We start from the raw sequence: 19845 nt of genomic DNA, 5'->3' as shown, positions 1-19845 counted from the left end.
AAAGCATTATTATTAAATTTTATGAGTTTCATAGTAACTTTCATTTTTTCTCGGTGATTTCTCGGTCTATGTTGTTCCGTACCTCAGACGGTAAAAACAGAACCCTTATAGCATCGCTTTGTAGCGTCTGCTGTCTGTCCGTGCTTCTGCCTCTCTGTGCCACTGTTAAAAACCCATTTTCTTAGGAATGAGTGGAAACAAAAAGCTGAGATTTATATCACGTATTAAGGTCTATGGCTCCTGAAGGAGAAAAAAAATGAAGCTTCTATGTCAATAAGATCAAAAGATAGTGCCATTTATGTCGGATATTTGGATGTTCGCAAAAGCACTCATCAAAACCTATAGGGTACTTCACGTCGACCTAGATATATTAAATTTGACAAGGAGCAAAATTTCACATTAAAACTAAAGAAAAAAGTCAGAAAATTATTAAATCGGAATTATAGCACACGAAAAAAATTCTTTTGGGTTGTTTATTAAATAACTGTCTGTCTATTTATCCATCTTTTATGACCTCTTTTTATCAGGTAGCAGCATCAATTTGAAGTGTGTGACGTATTCTAGGGTCTTCAGTCTTTGGCGGTGTAATTAACGTAAGCTTCAAACTGAATGGAATCAAGAGGTACGGCTATTTATGTCACAAATTTTCGTGCTCACAAACTAGCTCATCAAAACCTATAGAGTATCTGCAAGGAAGCTAGGCCTCACTCTAAATGCAAAGGAAAAAAGTCCATAATTGGTCATTTTAAATTAAATTATTTCATTTTTTTCTCATTTGCTATCCTAATGCCTGCCTGTGCTGTTAATGTCCCCTTTTCTCGGGAATGTGTAGGTGTATATCTTGCCTGCATCGATATCGTTAACCATCAAGAAATGTCTAGATACTCAATTCCTGGTATGAATGAAATGTCTGTATAAATAATAAAGTTTGTACGGAACCCTCGGTGCGTGAGTCCTACTCGCACTTATCCGGATTTATTTATTTGTTTATTTTTCTTTTCTTTCGCAACGCACAAAATGACTCTGTTGACTCATAACCAGCACCGATTCAGAAAATGTCGCTCTTGTGAAAGACAATTGGCTGTTTATTCTCAACAAATAATGAGTGCTAACGATAAGTAATCTCAAGATGATACTATATTTCCAGATTTCCAAAGGGCGACTGACAATTTGCATCACAGATGGCTTCTATTCAGTCTGACATCCTCTTAGTTGTCCGACTGGATTCGTGAGTACCTGTTAAAACTATCACAGTGACTAGTATCATGGGAGATCATCTACTCAAACAGAAATGGTATCTGAGGTTTCCAAATGTAACGTTATAGGCCTTCTGCTGTTCGTAATTATTTAAAGAATTTAACAGACCATCTCAGTCGCCCTATCAGTTTATCTGGTCTATGTGAACGAATTGCAGAATAATTTCGACAAGATAGCACGCTTGGCCCCGAAAAAGAAATAGTGTGGAAGTCCTTCCCACGAATATTAATAAATTTCATTAAATTTCGGTTGTAAGTTAAATAACACAGATTTAATGGTTGTAGATTTAAGAATGGGAAAAGAAACTTCGGAATTGTTAGATGACGATCAGTTCATCTTTAAGAAAAGTGAAGGCACTAGAGAGGCAGTTCTGACGTTGCAATTGATAGTGGAAGCAAGACTTAAAAACATCATCCACGTTCATAGAATTTGTCGACCGGGAAAAAGCATTCCTGATTGTCAAAATGTCAAAATGTTTGAAATTCTGAGGCAAATAGGGATGAGATGTAGGGCAAAACGAGTAATATACAATATGTACAAGCGCCAACAGTGAATAATGAGAGTGGAAGACCATCAAAGAAGTGCTCGGACTAAAAAGAGTGTAAGACAGGGAGGTAGTCTTTCGTCCCTACTATTCAATCTAAACATCGAAGAAACAATGACGGCAATAAAAGAAAGGTTCAAGAGTGAGACCGAAATACAGGTTGAAAGGATATCAATGAAGAGATTCGCTGATGATTTGCTGTTCTCATTGAAAGTGAAAGAGAATTACAGGGTCTGTTGAGTGGAATGAACAGTCCAATGAGTACAAAGTAAGGACTGAGATTAAATCGAAGAGAGACAAAAAGAATGAGCGGTAGGAAAAATGACAAACTTCATATCAAAATCAGGAATCTCGAAATAGCCGAAATTAAGGAATTTTGCCACCTTGGAAATAAAATAACCCAGGACGGATGGAGCCGACACTGGGCTTCTGTGAGAAGCTGCACATTAATAATAACCATCTGGTAGGTTATGAAGAAGACAGCTGAAGTTAGGAATGCTTACACACTTGAAGTCATATATTCCGTATTGAAACTACAGCAGACTAGCACTGGACACAAGGGCATTCCTAGCCAAGCTTCCAAGCTGCTTCAATTTAAGGAAGAAACTTTTGATAATGTACATTTGGAGAAACGCATTGTTTGGTAGTGAAACATGAATTGAGGGAAAATCGGAACGGAAGAGAACCGAAGTATCTGACTTATAGTGCAACAGATGAATTAGGCGGAGTTGAAAGGTAAGGAGTGGGGAGGTTATCCGCAGAATCGGCGATCGTAGGAGTATATGGACAAAACCGGTAACAAGAAGGGCCAGCATGACAAGACATTTGTTGAGACATGAGGGAACTGCGTCCACGATAAAAGAGAGAACTATAGAGGATAAAAACTGTAGATGAAGACAGAGATTGGAATACATCCAGCAAATAACTGAGACGTACGCTGCTTCTCTGAGACGCAAAGACTGATACAGGAGAGGAATTCGTGGTGTCGCATGGAACATCATACCAATCTGAAAAAAATAAAAAGAGAGAGATTGAACTAAATACATTGATTTTACCACTACGCACGAACTGAAATCACTTAGGAAATGTCATAGGAGAGATGAACCAAAGACTAATTACTTTAGAATATGCAACAGAATTACTAAGAAGACTGCACATAGTACGCTTTTTCGTCTTTTTTGTAGTATTACTGCACATATAGGATCCTTACCGGCTATGAACGGATAACGTGAGAAAAGTTCAAAGAAGGGCAGCTCGTTTTGTATTATCACGAAATAGGGGAGAGTTGTCACGGATATGAAACGCGAGTTGTCTCAATCATTAAAAGATAGAAGTATATCTGCGCTCCCTTAACATTAGGTGTGTTTTTATTTCTGTAGTTTCACTTGATAGATCAAGACAGCGTTCCACTTCTGATGCTTTCTCATACGCAGGAAAAATGTTGGTGGCATCTTTACCCTCTGACATAGATGTGCAGAGTATAACACAGACGCAACGTGTAGGTTCCCATTTCTGACCCAGGAAAACCAAGAATAAAATTGCATGTTTGCTTCCAGAAGTAAATGACTGATTTGTATCCCATGTTAAACGACGAACCAAACTTAGATAAACGACACATTCTCAGTACTAAAGTTTGCCCTGTGTTGTTTCCAATCAATATTGCGCAAAAGCCTTTCTAACGTTTGGTGAAGGAAACGGGGTAAGATATTTTAGTTGAAATCGACAACTTCGAAAATATTCTCAAAGAATTAAAACTTCAAATAAACGTGAACTTTCCTGATCTGTAATGTTTAGACACTGTTTAGCATTATTTTATTCTTCTGTTCTGTCGACTAATACCATTATTATGACCTTGAAATGAGACTGTTGCTGTGAAAAAAAGGGATCCTGTTTATTGATCTGTTTCGCAGAATTCCAAAATTTATAAATTCGGGAGCAAGAAGTCATTCCTAGCACCGTTTCTGTCACAAGGTTTAGTGCAGTCTTGGTAGTATTGCTTCTGGTTGACGAAGAAATCGCAGTCGCTCCCAAACTAAGCACAATAAAATTCATAAGATTTCGTGCCTGAATTTTTAGTACTGATGGAAACGTTTCTTTCCAAATTGGCTAGATAAATATGTTGGGCTCGTTCACTTTTGTTATTTAAAATAATTGCAGGTATAGTAAGGTCTGAGGATGAGACACAGATAAAGCTGAGATGTGTGTCAGTGCCGTCGGGTTCAAATGAGACTGACTAATTGTGATTTTAGCCTTCCAGTCACTCTGATGAGGTAGAGAAGATAGTGGTGTAATAACGAAGCGGAGGCCTGGTGCTGTTTCCCGGGGTTTCGACGTCTTTGTGAGATAGTGTTGCAATGTCCGTTGGCAGACGTTGAGACAGATTAAGCACTTCTACCGAAGTAGGGAACAGTTACGAGGGTGTGCTGAAACGTAATGCCACCAAGTTTTTCATTCTGTTCTAAATATCGGTTGACTTGTTACCTGTCATGCTTATTAGACGGTCGACTTTGTCGCTTCACTAACGCATGTTGTAACCCTCTGCCGTCAGAGGGTACAGAATTGAAGCGTCTAACACGGCATTGGTAACGTAACTATGTCGGTGAGTGTGAAACAGCACAGAAACCTGACGGCACGAATTTGAAGACTTCGTCCACACTTAAGCTCCCTCTCCTTGAACATGAGAATAAAAGATCACACATGAGCGCAGCTACATCCACAAAAGTCTGACGCCTTGGGTTCACTGTCACTCATTTTCCTCCATACAATCCTGATTTCAACCCATCCGATTTTCATGTTTTCAGAACTTAAATAACAGCTTCAAGAGTTTAACTTTCATAGTGATGAAGCGGTGCAAGCAGAGGTGAGGTTGGACTCCATCAAAAAGTCAAACATTCTGCAGTGACGATATGAAAAAACTGGTGTCTAGTAGAGAGAAATGTGTTCATCGCCAGACTGACTGTTGAGAAATAAATATTTAGACATGAAGAGCAAAGGTGTAGAGTATTAATGAAATCATTTAATTAAAAAAACTGTTTAGAGTATTTACATGAAAAATTCAGAGGCATTACTTTTTAGAATGCTAGATTTTATTTGGAAACGATGGTATACTAAATATAACTTGAACCTACCTGATACGATCAAATACAAACATATATCTCTGATCAGTGAGTACTTCGAGATGAGGTTCTCAGAAAGTCGCAACGATCATTGGTATGAATTTTGTGACGTACGCAAGTTATTTTTACGTTCATAGCTGCCGCATTGTGATACCGAATTGTTTTTGATGGAACTGTTAAGCTTTTTATGTAATTGAGGAGAGACAAGTGGACTTAAATATGAAAACACGTTTGGAGATTGATAATATGGTGACAGGATAAACCACTGTCACAAACCATTGTTAGGACAACAGATTCCACAAACTTCTACGCCACTGTACAAAAAATGACCAAACTCGATTATTATGTTTATTATTGTGACTGCCAAGCGCTAGAAATTTTGATATTGAGCTTTGACAGATGTTCGTTGATGATGCATGTATATTTAGGTTTGTGTGTGTGTGTGTGTGTGTGTGTGTGTGTGTGTGTGTGTGTGTGTGTGTGTGAGAGTGTGTGTGTGTGCATGCCTGTGGCTGTGGTGCGAGAAGAATGAAATTTTAATCTTGTACAACACGGGTTGCACACTTGGTGATTATTATCATTTACCAATCCACAGACTTGTGGCAGATTAGCTCCAGCCATTATAGCAAATATTTGCAAACACTTTGTTCGCTGGAATACGAAATCGTACGAGAGACAACCACAGAAGTGTCGTGTGTCATCATCGAATACTTTGTCGTGCAGTATTACTATTGCCTAATGGCGGACAGAGCAAGCAGGACATCAAAAGCAGACGAGCACTGGCAAAAAGGGCATTTATGGCCAAGAGAAGTCTACTAGTATCAAACGTAGGCCTAAACTGGAGGAAGAAATATCTTCGAATGTACGTTTGGAGAACAGCATTGTATTGTAGTGAAAGATGGGCTGTGGGAAAACCGGAACAAAAGAGAATGGAAGCATTTGGTTTGTGTTGCTACAGGAAAATGTTGAAAATTAGGTGGACTGGTGAGGTAAGGAATGAGGTGCTGCGCAGAATCGGAGAGGAAATCACTGACAAGGAGAAGGGACAAGATGAGAGGACATCTATTATGTTATTAGGGACTGACTTGCATGGTACTAGACGGGGCTGTAGAGGGCAAAAACTGTAGAGGAAGACTGCTCTTGGAATACATCCGAATTCGTGCTGGGTTGCATCAAACCAGTCAGAAGACTGTTGACTCAAAGAAACAAAAAACAAAAAAAAGTCTACGGATTTTCACGGTTATGTAGTGTGGATCGATCACCGTCTATTAATGACTCTCCCATACCACCTCTGATGCGCATCTCATGCCTCTGACTGCGATGGAGAGAGTGATCCAGAAACATTCTGTATCATATAGACCAGCGTGAAAAATGTTCTGTTTGAGACTCTTTGGTCGTAGCAGCTGCATATGGCATATGCTGTCATAGAATTTGTGAAACTTTCCAACAAGGCTGCTGCTCGTCATCTATATTTTCGACTGACTCATTGAATTGTTGTCCAGTTTTTATGACACAATTCGACACAATGCTAATAATATTTTAAGCAACACGAAAAGTGTCTGCACAACGATTCACGATGTTGATGTGGACGTCCACTTAATAGTCTCGCTAATGCATAGCGTCTCATCACTAGAAGAGTACAATTATACCATACACAGATCTGCTCATCATATACGGATTTGTGACTAATGCTGCTGCCTGGTATTGCCCAGTTGTTTCCACTCACACTAAAAATCAAATGGCTCTGAGCACAATGGGACTTAACATCTGAGGTCATCAGGCCACTAGAACTTAGAACTACTTAAACCTAACTAACCTGAGGACATCACACATATCCATGCCCGAGGCAGGATTCGAACCTGCGACTGTAGCGGTCGCATGGCTCCAGACTGAAGCGCCTAAAACCGCTTGCCACACTGGGCCGCCCACTCACACTGATCGGATATATACCGCCTCTACCTGGCTGAAAGGGGCTCCATGGCATAATAGCTAATGGTAGCTGATTCGTAGCTCCAGTGGCAGCTTCCGTTACGCTACAAACGGAAGCCAGATCAGTATTAAGGTGTGAGAGGATATCTGGTACGAGGCTGCTTGTTCATAGGCCAAAATGTGTACAAACGGTTATCGATACTCCTAGCTGACAGCGGCCCCAAGTAACAATGATCTACCTACGCAGCAGCTTCTGACTGTACATTTCAGCATCCCAGGAATGAAACTAAGTGTCACTAGTGACCGGAACCGGAATGATGGATATTTGAACATCAGTTGAGGAATCGGCACAACCTGTAATACAGAGCTGCAAAACACTTGCACAACTTGTTGGATTTTCCAGCCTTCTGCAATGACCTATCTGAGATTTAGTTACTGCACTCGCGACAGCTATAATGGCGGTCCATAATCTTTTGTAAATGCAGAAAAATACTGTAAACAACAGTTCCCTCTCTTAGCGGATCAACGACAGTCGCTATAGAACACATTTCAGTACAAAATAACTCCTAAATAACGTCGGAGTCAGTCACAATTTTCTCGCGGTTTTTTTTTTTGAATCACCAAAGAAATTATGTAACTGCGAGCGTCATTATGCTACTTCCGGTGGATTGTATACGGTCACGTTCACAAGCGAAAAATACGCATAACGTTCAATAGCTTATTAGAATTCAGTAAATGCGTCCAGCTTCGTGCGCGTTTGTCCCTTTTGCCGTCCCTCAGTGCAACATCTGTGATCAGAGGTGCTGACTGTCCACTTGTGTCTGAAGATGGTGGTGGAATAAGAGAAAGCGAGAAAAATCTGGCGTACAGGAAAATTCTTGAGTAATCGTATACACGTCTAGCGGTAAGAAATTATCAAGATAAAAGGAAAGAAGACAAGAAACTGCATCGGAGAAAGAAAAGGGAACGTGAAAGAAAGAATATGGTAGAACTGAGACAACTGGAAAAACAAATGATGTTAGAAAATTTTATCAGTAAATTAATAGGGAAAGAAGTGCATTTAAGACGGGCACCAACCTGAGTAAAAGTAAAATGGAACACTACTAACCGATGATCAAGAGGTATTGGAGCGTTGGGTAGAGTATTTCAGTGAACTATTGGATGCTTCAGAGTCCCTATCGAAGATATCCCAGACGGGCACCAACCTGAGTAAAAGTAAAATGGAACACTACTAACCGATGATCAAGAGGTATTGGAGCGTTGGGTAGAGTATTTCAGTGAACTATTGGATGCTTCAGAGTCCCTATCGAAGATATCCCAGTCTTCCAGAAGATGATGACATAGTACCTCCCCCCTTCCCAAGGAGAAGTGAACAAAGAAATTGATAGATTCAAGAACAATAAAGCATCAGGGACAGACAATAGAACATCTGAACTATTGAAAGCTGGAACATTTGAGCTAAATCGTAGGACCTACAAGACTGTGTGCCTCATCTGGAAAAAGGAAGAGTTTCCAGAAGAATGGAATGTAGGGACAGTGCGACTGGTGCGTAAGAATCGAGATCTATTTGAATGCAGCGACTACAGAGGCGTAACACTCTTTAAATACTATAAGAATAAAGTACTATAAAATACCCTGTTTAGTGGAATTTCATCTGTAACAGAAGAAATTATTGGAAACTATCAATGCGGGTTCAAAGCAGAAAAGTCAACTGTATATCAGATATTTGTTATCTGACAAATAGTAGGAAAGACCCATGAGTTCAATGTTGGTGCGCACCATCTTTTCATAGACTTTAAATATGTGTATCACACAATAAACCTGGCCAAACTTTATGAGGCAATGAGAGAATTTCTAGTGCCTGGAAAATTAGTGCATTTATTATAGGTCACCCTAAAGCATCCCCCGTGTACGTTGCGGGTGCAGCCCAGGCTATCACCTCAGTTACCACTCGAACTGGGCGAAGACAAGGAGATGCGCTTTCTTGCCAACTTTTCATCTTGGCACTTGAAAAAGTAGTAAGTGAAACGGGAATGCAGACAAGAGGTACAATCTACTATAAGTCTGTACAGTTGCTGGGATATGCAGATGACTTGGATTTAATGAGCAAAAGACTTAGAGATCTACAAAATAAATTTTCAGCTTTGAAATTGAGTGCAGAGAAGATGGGCCTGGGAATTAATGAAGAAAATACGAATTATATGTGTAATTGCACTAACCAACCCTTACAGCCCTCAATAATCCTTGATGGAATGACATTCGAGCGAGTGGGGTTAAAAATAAAATCAAATGGGACCATCTTTACTGAAATTACCGCTACTTTGGAATGTTGCTACATTTTAAATCTATCACGAGGGACAAAGTGCCGACTTAGCAAAACGCTGATACGCCCAGTACTTACTTATGGCTCAGAAATATGGACAATTACAAAGCAGGGTGAAAAGAAACTGAGATCACGTGAAAGAAGTATACTGAGGATGATTTTTGGACCTGGGGAAGACGAAGGAACAACGAATTTTATAAGGCGGATGATGTGGTAAAGCTCATAAAGATGTGTAGACTGAGATGGGATGGACATGTAATGCGACTCGATGAGACAGATCCCGCAAGGAAAGCCTGCTCCAGGAAGGAGAGCAAGAGGAAGTCATAGGTTGACACGGAGCGACGAGGTTGGAGAGGACGCTGATAATCACGCTGTTGAGCGCCCCACAAACCGAACATCACCGAGTCGGTTGCTGTAACTGATGGCGAAGTCCAGAGAAGAATGGCAGAAAATTATTGAGGAGGCAAAGTCCCACCTCAGGATGTAGTGCCAATTGAAGAAGAAGAAGAAGAAAGTTACCGAATCATAACGTTTAAAATTTGTAAATGCTTTTTCGAAGGATTAGAAGCAAAGTGAGGTGGTATGAGGTAACTGAATAGCAAAATTGCTTCACTGGATCGTCGTCTTATTGGTTTATAAAAAGCAACAGCATTCAAACCTTTTTCAGCTAGGAGTCAATTTTCATAAAATAAACCATCTCTTTGAGGCTCTCAAATTAGTAAACTGGAAAAGTACAAAATTTGCAATACACTCAATGAACAGAAAGAGGAATGAAACACTGGACAGTCAATGGGAAAGAATCAGGTTTAGATGTGAGTGGAGTGATTGTGAATGTTCATTGTGGATCACTTAAAACTAAAAGATCCAAATAGTTCCGAAAAATGGCTCTGAGCACCAGGGGACTCAACTTCTGAGGTCATCAGTCCCCTAGAACTTAGAACTACTTAAACCTAACTAACCTAGGGACATCACACACGTCCATGCCCGAGGCAGGATTCGAACCTGCGACCGTAGCGGTCTCGCGGCTCCAGACTGTAGCGCCTAGAACCGCATGGCCACTCCGGCCGTCTAATAGTTCCGAGTGGACAGCCGATAACAGAATACTTTAATTCGTAGTTAAATACAGGCTATCCTCGCAGAGCCCCAAATGCCTTCTAGAGTCGTATCTTTCGCGTCTTGCCAAGTACCCGGCCCGCAGATCTCCTTCGTGTAATCCGAGGTCGTCCTAGTTTTCTCCAGCTTGTGTGACCCCATCAGTCGTCGGTTGCCCTGAGACAAGGTGAAGGATTTGAAGGGAGCCTCCACATTCTCGACTTAATTCGCTCTTCTGTTGGTGTCTAGGTGAGTATTTCTCAAAAGTTACTAACTATAGAAGACATAGATCCTCCTACAGTAGCATTATTTCAGGAATCCTTTAAAAAGGTGGGTTACGTAACTCTTTCAGGGATGAGTTATATTTGAAGAACACAAATACTTGAAGGTTTCTGTTAAATATTGGGTGTTTGATATTGAAGTTGGCTAGCTTCACAAATAGATTGCATATGCCAGAGCGTACTCGTTGAACTGTTGATTTGGCGCTAATAATCCGCCATCTTCTCTTGTCATCAATCTGCTGGTATTACTGAACTTAATTTCCTGCTCTATAGCGTTTCCACTTACGTGGATGCCATATTGATTCGCAGTTCGCTGGAAATTTCTATTACTAACAATGAGTCGAAATTTTCTTAGTAAAAGAGTCTGTTTAATTTAGGACAAGAGGTAGCAGACATTCGTGTCTTACTTGTGAATCCACGTCAAGGGTTCTTGTTTCAATATTTTTCATCTGATGTTTCATAAATCAATTTCCTAAGCACGATCAAAATTCATGAAGTTACGTTAAACTCTGAAAACTATTGCTTGATGATTTCTAGAGTACTGATCTGACTTATATTTGTCGTACCTTTCCCGAATCCCAACTGGTATGAGGTAAGAACGTCGACCTACTTCTATAACCTTTTCATAAGTATTTTCGTCACGATGCTTCGAATAATAGTTAAATTATACCTCTCCAGTTACTGTAAGCTAAAAGATCGTTTTTCCTCAAGAACTTTGACACGAAATTCTAGATGGGTATTTATCAGAACTGTTGCATAGCAGTACTTTATAAGCATGATACCGATGTAGTGAGTGCTTCCAGACTTCACTTTCTGTACGATATAAAAAAAATTATACCTTAGGTGCCTAACTGCAATTTTGAGCTACAGTACATCCGTTCATTTGGTTTTTCTCAGAGCACACTATTTGTGAGCAGTATTCATTGACAAATGACAGACGATTTTACGCCGTAAGGAGAACGTCCATCACAAGGACAAGGAAGATTATCACATAACATTTCAGACTCAGAAACTCTTTGTAAATATACTCTAAGACAAACAAAAACCGACGCCCAACGAGGAAATTATTAGAATGGGACGGAATTCGGTAGACGTGATGAACATGTTCAGACAAACAATTGGTTAAAATTTCAGAAAAATTGGATGGTTTATTCTAGATAAAGAGCTTCACAAATTCAGCATCTCTGATCCTTATGCAGCCAGTTATTCGACTGGGCATAGATTGATAGAGCCGTTTCCTGCCCCTTAGGGACATTCTGACAAATTCTGTTCAACGGGTGCGGTAGACCAGCAAAATCCAGAGCTAGTTGTACGGTCCTGCCCGTAGAGCTCCAAATGTTCTCATTTCGGAAGATAACCGACAATCTTGCTGGCCTAAGCAGGTGTTGCCAAGCACGAAAACAAGCAGTAGAAAGTGTTGCTGTGTGCGGGCAGACATTACCTTGCTGAAATGTCAGTACAGGATGGCTTGCCATGAAATGCAACGAAACGGTGCGTGGAATATCGTCGACGTACCATTGTGCTGTAATGTTGCTGCGGATGACAACCAAATAAATCTTGTGTGAAAAGAAACGCACCCAGACATCACTCCTGGTTGTCAGGCCTTACGGTGGGAGACGGGTAGGTTAGTATCCCACCGCTGACCAGGACGTCTCCCGACACTTTGTCAGCCTGGAATCTCACTGATGTTTCAGTCATCAGTGATCAGTGATGAGCCTCGTTTCGTACAGAGCCCCGATGACGAGAGTAGACGTGTGTGATGAAGCCCCAGACCTCACTGGATTGTTCGACAACAAGGAGTGATGGTCCGGGATGCCACGTTATTTCATACCAGGTTCTCTTTGGCAGTCACCCGCGGCACCCTTCCAACACAGAGGTATGTCGATGATTTTCTACTACCCTGTTTTATTGTCCTTCGTGGCGAGCTATCATGGACTTACATTTCAACGAGGTTATGCCTGTCCGCACACATCGAGAGCTTCTATTGTTGTCTCCGTGCTTGCCAAACCCAACCTTTCCTCAATCTGCAATGTTTGGAACACTATGGGCGCGTCCCTTCTACCATCTATGGATTTTGACGATCTAACGCCCCAGTTTGACAATAGGACATACAACAACTCTGTCAATTTGTGCCAAAAAGAATAACTGTCTGCATAAAGCGGACTAACGCGATTTTGGCTTGCCCAATTTGTGAAGCTCTTTCGCTTGACCAACTCATTGGTTTCTTCTGAAATTATAAATATTTGCTTTTCTGTGCATATAAATCACATGTACCGATTTCCGTCCCATTCGAGTAATTCCTTCGTGGTGCACCGGTTTTTCTCTCTTTTAGGGTGTATTATCGGTAATATTTACTAGGCTTTGCGGTCCCAAGTTGTTGAATAAAAGTCTGCATAAAAGTGTCCTGCACATGCGTCAGTCCTGATAGTCTTGGATGAAAGGATATTCTTATAGCCGGCCATGGTGGCCAAGCGGTTCTTAGGCGCTACAGTCTGGAACCGCGCGACCGTTACTGTCGCAGGTTCGAATCCTGCCTCGGGCATCGATGTGTGTCATGTCCTTAGGTTAGTTAGGTTTAAGTACTTCTAAGTTGTAGGGCACTGATGACCTCAGAAGTTAAGTCCCATAGCGCTCAGTGCCATTTGAACCGTTTCAGCACATTTTGATAGTGACTGTGGGAAAACCGGAACATAAGAGAATCGCAGCATTTGAACTATTTGATATTCTTATATTCACCTTTCATTCCCCTTGAATTCGCAATGGTTTTGCTGTTCCGTCGATGGTTTAGAAGTATCTTTCCTTCCATTTGACTGTCATTAGTATCACTTCACTTGTGAAAATTGCAGCTATCGGAAGATCTTTTTAATGATCCATTTGATTACCATGTATTTCAGACGGAAGGCTTGAGTAATAAAGGTTCCCTTAGAATTCAACTCTCAGTTTATCTATTTAAATAACCGGATGTAGATAACTGAAAAGCCTTAAGCTGATCCTTATCTTGTACCAAAACAATTGTTGAACAAGTTAATGAAATTTGCTACTGTGGTGAATGATATCTAACAGAGCCTTTGCCTAGCCCTTATTCGCTTTCCCTCAGTGGCATTCCGCAATTACGGTAGAACGCCCGGATATGCCGTTCCCGTTACCATGGCGGCAGTAATGTCGGTTTTACTTACGACATGGTGTGTGTTCATCTGGCTTGTATAGCTGGCGATGTTTCCATCTATGTGTGTACTGTTTGTGCTGTTGCCAATTACTTACAAGACACGCCATTTTCTTGGCAGCCCTCGTAACATTCGCTATTTTGAAGACACTCAACCTGAGGCAACTAGTCTGAATCCTAATGGCAGAAGACATTTTGAGATTTCCAGAATGAAATTTTCACTCTGTAGCGGTGTGTGCGCTGATATGAAACTTCCTGACAGATTTAAACTGTATGCAGGACCGACACTCGAAGTCGGGACCTTAGCCTTTCAGCCTCCACCGGCTGAGCAACCGAAGCACGACTAGCAACCCGTCGTCACTGCTTTACTTCCGCCAGTACCTCGTCTCCTACTTCCCCTACCTCCTGCCAGAAGAGCTTTTGTGAAGTTTGGGAGACGGAACGAGACGAAACAAAAATGACACCATAATTCAAGGTACGGTTCTTAATACGGCGCGTAATCAACACGAACGGCAATGCTCCCATGCTGGCCACATTCCTTCCGTACCTCCACCTGCTCGGGTTGACAACTGTTGGGACCGTTGGTGCATGTGGACGTGCTGCTCTACGTCTTCGCTACACATCCAACACTTGATCGATGGGACTCAAGTCGAGCGAGAATTGGCAGACCAGTCCATTCGCCGAGTAATATCCTCTCGTTCCAAGAGTTACTCACCTGCGCTGTTAGATACGATCTCACTTTTTCATCCATAAAAATGAGATCAGAGCGGAGTGTACGCTCATGGGGAAGAAGTACAGTGCAGTAAAAACGTTGACTGGTGACAGGTCAGCACACACACGCAACATTAAGCCCCCACTTACCATGTCACCTGGGCTGCTAAAACGATCATGTTCGTGGGTGCAATACATTTTCCCACCATTCGCCTTAAGAGTACGTCTGCGTCGATGACCTCTCATTGAATCCTAGCAGTGGGTCGCAGTACCCGTACATTAAAATCTTCTCTGCTGCTGTGTTTCAGCCCGTGGAGCACCTCTTGCTGTTGTGTTACCCACTGCTCTCACCGCCAAAGTAAATGTGCTCAGTGAAGTGAGCGCAAAGACGCCCTCCCTATTCAGTCGTCCGAATTAAATTAAAAGGAGGCATCACGCATGATTTCTGAAATCTTACTGTGCTACAAGGGATGGACGGGAAAGTACCCTCACAATATAATATAAAGCCTGCACCCAGAGAGCAAACACACGGTAAGCTGGAAACTGGTGAGGTGATGGAATGAAGAAACTGAGATACTTGAAGACGCAGAGAACGGCACTTGCAAACGTCGAACGCGTCATAGTTATCTATTTTAGTCCATTGATCCTGTCTGTAACCAAGCATATCATACCTAAAGTTACAATCAGTTAGCTAACATTCCCGGGCAAATATATTAATTTCAAGGACAAAAACTATAAGCAGGATTTTATTAAAACAGATAACATCACAAAAATACGAAATATTTCAAATTAATTATGAGGTGCGTACAGGTGTCCAATAAAAAAATTCATTCATGATTTAAAACTAAATCACATAATAAGTGCCATTTTTGATATCCAACACTAGAATTTACATTTATCATACATTTAGAGTAATAACTGGACTTCTTCTGTTGCGATTTAAAAGTTGTATCGGATGATGTCTCTAACCCAAATTATGAGGCCATTATTAATGGTAGTATTCACGCAAGCAATGGCACGCGCAAGCTATAATTTTCCACTCTACGAAGATAGAGTTGCCCACCATTTACTCTGTCTTAACAAACAACAGATAACAGCAGTTAGGATACAACTATCATTGAAACGTCTGAGCTGTAAAAAGCAGAACGGTAGTGGCAGCTAGAGCAACGGGTATCACCGACTGACTGTGTGGCAGACATAGGCGTGTGCTGTGCCACGCCTCAAACTCTTTAGCTTTCCCTAAAACTGCCGATAGCGCGCGATACTTCGTTTCACGTAGAACTGTTCACCGTTTGCTGACTGTCACTGAACGTTTCACAGGGGAGATTTTGCATCATAACTGCGTGATTTATGAGCAGTCCAGACATTTGCAAAGGACAGATTAGAAGTAAAATATTTTCAGGAGGCAGTTAATACGGCAATTACCAGTTCTTGTTTGACGCAAAGCTGCTACTCACCTCATCACCGCTTGTTTCTGCCCTACTTGCTGCTGTCTTTGTTCCTGGAAAACGAATAGACGACTTTACGGTGAAAGTGAAGCACATATTGGATTTAGCTTTAAAGTGGTAAAATATTCTTGTCCAATTTTGTCGTAAATAATAGGGCCGAATTTCGAAAAAGCGCTGAAGTGAGACTCCTGCATCATATTAAATTTACACCCGCATCCATTTATGCAGATATTAAGCAAGTTGATATAGAACAGTTGGACAGATCATGAAATCTTGAGGCATCACAAGGAATTTACTTGCTTGGTTGGAGTTTACCGCGACATGTTATGATGTAACGTTCCTTTGAGGCTAGTGGAAACAAACACTCTTCATGTAACTTTATTCTTGAGTACACTGCAGTAAAATTATAATCGACTATGTTTCTCTGCCATATAATCTGTAACTGTATGCCTTAAACATAACAGTTGTGATGTGTTGGCAGAAGAGCCAACACCGTGTAGCTAGAGGAGGCCGAAATGCACGCGTTTAAGCTCACGCAGACTGGAGTGAGGTCTGGAACAGTTATGGGAATTTATAATAGCAAAGAAAGTACGTAGTTGATGTAATACTTCACTTTAATCCATAATTGGTGTACATCGCTCTTAATGATACATAAGTGCAATCTCAATATTAACTGTTAATGGCGCCTTGCTAGGACGTAGCAAATGACGTAGCTGAAGGCTATGCTAACTATCGTCTCGGCAAATGAGAGCGTATTTGTCAGTGTAGCTTCGCTAGCAAAGTCAGCTGTCCAACTGTGCTGAGTGCTAGGACGTCTCACTAGACCTGCCGTGTGGCGGCGCTCGCTCTGCAATCACTGACAGTGGCGACACGCGGGCCCGTCGTATACTAGCGGACCGCGGCCGATTTAAAAGGTACCACCTAGCAAGTGTGGTGTCTGGCTGTGACACCACAAGTTGAACCCTACCAAACATCCCTAAATAATTTATCGCGAAGGCGTGGAACTACGTCAGAGAAGTGTGTCCATTGAATGAGGTGTGGTTATAAAATAACGCGATTATGGCTGTTAAATATTTTACGTCAGGAACGCACGTACATAGTCCCTCCTCTATGCCTACAACGCTCCATACAAATTTTCCATTGATGATAGTAGTGCTGGAATGGTTCCACTGTGGGGACCTGATAGCACGTACTGCCTTTTCTTTCGATGCTTCTGCGCGCTGATGTCTTGTTCCTTTTAATGCAGATTTGACCTTGAGGAATACATAATACACATGCCGCTAGATCCAAGAATAAAATGGATCGTCCAAACCCGGGATGCTGTTCACCGTAACAGACGCTGCGGTGTTGGCCAGTGCGTTCTCTTTATGCAGAACCCATGAACTGTTTCTCCGTAACCTCAAGATACTAATACTGATTAATAGTTCGACATTCAGGAACCCAGTGAAGGTAATAGTTCTATTCTTATCGAAAACAACAATCGTCATCGCTTTAATCCTGATATGTCCATTCGAGTTTCTATCGCTACCTAAAGTTAGGGGCTTCCGGTGTATGGATTGACGCTTACTGTTTAATTCATAAATAAAATATAAAGATTCGTCAAATTTTGTTGTCTTTTCCAAGATATTAGGATCATTTTTAGTGGTATTCCAAATGTGAGTACAAACATTTTCACGAACTTCTTTTTGATCGATCGTGAGAATTTGCGATAACTTTTTTCATGTTTAATTGGTTACGCGAAACTGTCTTTGTAAATTCCTAGAGTTTCCGCGATCGCTCGAATACTCAGCCGAATGTTGTATCGAATCAGCTTACCTACTTTTCGATGTTTTCATGTGTTGTTGATGTTGAAGGGCATCTCGTGCGTGAGTCGTCTTCGGCGTCTTCTAGCTCACTTCGGAGACGCTTGAACCACTCAAAGCCTCGTGTACTAGATATACACTCTCCACCATACAGTTGTTTCAGCAGGAGACAGGTTTTAACAGCTGTTTCTCCAAGATACATGTGAAACATTACTACAGTTCGTGGCTCTATTAATACATTACCATTATTCCTGCAAAAAAAGTAACGGGCCTTACACAAACGAAGGCCACGGTCGCACTGACTTGTCTACATTCACCAGAGATGCAGAAATCGACTGAAAAGTCCTCCAGATTCACAGATATTGATCGTTCATCTTTGTCACATACCTACTTACTCTGTGAGAATAGCAACCATGTTATTTTATAGCCACTCATACAACATAATTTGTTGATTCTTGATGAACAAATAATTCTTGCCGAAGTTCGTGAGAATAAAGCGTACAAGACGATATAAGAAAAAGAAGTAAGTTCAAGTCTCATGTTCGGGCTTAAGCACGAGATAAGCCTGCTCTCCCGCGGATACTGCAGTGCGCTGTAGAAAGCAAAGAGGGCGAATGAGGCGGGTAAATCATGAAGCTAGTTATTGCTACATCGAGGTATCCGTGTAAGTGTATCTACGCTGTGAGGCAACACCACATAGCTCACGAAAAGTAACTTCCAATAAAATGAAACCAATAAAATTCAGTAGTGATTACTTTTGATAAGAGAAATGTAACACAAAGGTGTAGTGAAATTTCTGCTGTAAGTGGTAACGAAAAGTCACAGAAGTTCAGGAGGTACCAGGTTCACTTCCCTCTGCTGAGCGAATGTCTAGGATTCGGTTTACAGCCTGTGGAGACAACCAGTGTCAACTAAAACCACTAAAACCATAACGGTAAAATTTTACATGTCTACATCTCCGTCAATATCTGTACTCAGTAAGGCACCGTACTGTTCCTAAGGTACTTTGTTACCACTATTACTTCCCTGTAATCTTGTTTCAGTCGCGAATTGTCTGTGGAATGAACAATTGTTACTGAGCTTCTGTCTGAGCTCGAATCTCTCTTATTTTACTTTAATCGTCTCTCAGTGAGCTATATGTAGGAGGAAACAAAGGAAAAAAGTTCAGGTTGTATGTCCAGCCATAAACAGGAATAACACTGTTGTACTGTATATGTCGTATTGGGCAGTAAAAAAAAAATCAATTGAAAAGGGAAATCTTCTTCTCACGCACTTTCCGTACAAGGCCAGTTGTGTCCTGTTACGGTTACCAACTTTTTGTCAGTCTTCCAGTATCTCTCCCTTTTGGTTTAAAGTTCTTTATCTCACCTAGCCTCTCTGGATCCATTCATTGTAGATGTTCATTGCATTTCATTTTGTTTCGTCCAGCTTTTCATTCACAAACTAAATTTTTACTTCCTGTCGAATATCTTCTTTTCGTATTTTGTCTGTTCTTTTACATTCCTTCTCTGGTCTAAGATATCTTATTCAGCTGAGCCAATGACTTGAAGAATTTGTCGTGCCAGACTCAGTGATGTTGGGTATGAGTTGAACTTTGGCCACGCTTCAGGTTTTGCATTTTCCTATGAATATCTGAACTGTCGCAAAGTTGGTACTCATTTGGTACCACGTCAAGTAGCAAACACAAATAGGACCAATCGGAGATGTGAAATTCCGATTTAAAGGATTTTCAAGACGAAGAAAAATATTTAACAGTCTCCCAGTAAGTGTTGGGACTTGGGTCCATTACTATGAACCATCGAAATGGACTTATATGCTGTGCAAACCTTCACCTTAGCCCCCAGCAAAAGTTTCAGACGCCAACCGTCCGCAGGAGAGGCTGTCATAACAGTGCCTTCGGATATGGAATGTCCAGTGCTGGTTCACTGCACTATGTGGTGTCCAACTGTGAACAGTGACAGCTACAGTGAGTTACTGCGAGACGTAAAACCTGTCTCAAACCGAAAAGGAAAGTGGAGCTTTCAAAGTTACTTCAGGATGATACCCTCTTTTATGCATCTGGTGAAGCACTACAGAGCATTAAAAATTTGACTTATGAGCTCACTTACACCCATCCTACAGTCGTGACGTCCTACACGTAATTTTCACATTTTGGATCCGATGAAGGATCTCCTCTTTC

Source organism: Schistocerca cancellata, chromosome 6, assembly GCF_023864275.1.
Source record: "Schistocerca cancellata isolate TAMUIC-IGC-003103 chromosome 6, iqSchCanc2.1, whole genome shotgun sequence".
NCBI lineage: Eukaryota > Metazoa > Arthropoda > Insecta > Orthoptera > Acrididae > Schistocerca > Schistocerca cancellata.
The sequence above is the reverse complement of the archived record's forward strand: the minus strand, read 5'-3'. Positions refer to the sequence as shown.